Source organism: Rattus rattus, chromosome 3 (assembly GCF_011064425.1).
Source record: "Rattus rattus isolate New Zealand chromosome 3, Rrattus_CSIRO_v1, whole genome shotgun sequence".
Classification (NCBI taxonomy): domain Eukaryota; kingdom Metazoa; phylum Chordata; class Mammalia; order Rodentia; family Muridae; genus Rattus; species Rattus rattus.
In genome coordinates, this window is record NC_046156.1 from 90107194 (window position 1) to 90108868 (window position 1675).

General features: G+C 41.4%; 1 pseudogene; it reads left to right on the forward strand.

The window, feature by feature from the left end:
- The first annotated feature begins 356 nt into the window (after positions 1-356).
- LOC116895852 lies at positions 357-1081 on the forward strand (annotated as a pseudogene).
- The last annotated feature ends 594 nt before the right edge of the window (positions 1082-1675 follow it).

A 1675-nucleotide genomic window follows, 5' to 3' on the forward strand; every position in this document is an offset into this window, starting at 1 on the left:
GTTCTTTCCTTCCAATATGTGTGTCCCAAGGACTGAGCTCTGGTCATCAAGTCATCCGGTCACTAAGTTATTTCCTGAGCCAGAGACATAAATCTTTAAAATAATTCTGAGAATTCTAATGGGCATATTAATTTGGAAAACAATTTAGTATTATCTAATGCAACTGGATAATCGCATAAAGCTGGCTTCAGCGAATTTATCTGTGTTATATGCCCTAATAAAATATTTTCCATTTATAACCTCACTTTTATCACAATAAAAGAAATAGCATAGGAATGCAATAATCAGACAAATGAAGTTTAAAATTATAAGATGCTCTTTTTCATGTCATCTCCTAGGAGGTTTGCATTGTCAAGATGAATCAGAAAAGCTCCTTCATAGCCACTAGCTGTCAGAAATTCATTGGAATGGAAGGTAGACACAAGCTTTGTACTCTCTATGAGAAGCACATGGCAACAGAAGTAGCCAGATGGCATGGGGGAAGAATGGAAGGGTTATATGGTCTGAATCAGTGGTGGGAAGGACAAGCAAGGTTTCCCATGAAGCAAGATGTCTTGACCCATGGCAGAGTGCATCTACTGTTGAGTAAGGGGAATTCTTAGACAGACCAAGGACAACTGTAGAGAGGAAGTGCAAGTCTGTTCACAGATGCATTGTGTATGCCAGTCTGAGGGCTCTCAAGGTGGCTATTGTAAAAACAACAAGAACAAACAAACAAACAACAAACAGAACACAAACGAGAGAAGGGTATTCCTAGACTGAAAGATACTCCTGTGCCTTGGCAGTTAGGGCCCAGACGAGCTAACAGGATCTGAAAACTTTCAATCTCTCTAAAAGAAGACGATGTCTGCCAATATGTTTTCAGAAAGCCCTCAGACAAAGAAGATAAGCGGCCCATGGCCAAAGCACCCGAGGTCCAGCGGTTTGTCACTCCACGCGTCCTGCTATACAAACTCTGACAGGCTGCTCTGAAGAAAACAGCGTACTCAGGAAAACAAGGAGGACACTGCCAAAGAGAATGAAGAGAGCTAAAGAAAAATGCCAGGAACAGAGTACAAGAGATGTAAGCTGTCCTCACTGAGAGCTTCTGCTTCTACATCTGAGTCCAGTCAAGACTAAGTCACTAAGAGGAACTAATAGGGGTTTGCAACACCATAGGAAGAACAACAATACCGACCAACCAACCAATCCCCACCAGAGCTCCCAGGGACTAAATCACCAACCAATGAGTACACATGGATGGGCCTATGGCTCCAGCCACATATGTGTCAGAGGATGGCATTGCCCAGCATCAATGGGAAGAAAAGCCCTTGGTCTGCTGAAGGCTTGTTTTCCCAATGTAGGGTAATGCCAGGGCGTTGAGGTTAGAGAGGTTGTGGGAATGGGAGCGTCCTCATAGAAGCAGGGGGAGGGGGAGGGGCTATCGGAGAGGGGGGAAAGGGGATAACATTAGAAATGTAAATACGTAAAATATGCAAGAAAAATAAAATTATATAAAAAAGAGGAACAAATAAATCACCAATTTTTGAAAAACAATGATTTTTTTATAATGCACTATGCGTACATGAATAAAATGCAATTGTGTGCAATAATATAATTAAAAACAAAATCGAGGCCCATGCACGTACTGCAACAGCAAAGAAAACTAATTAATATGTTATTTAGAAATACTCTG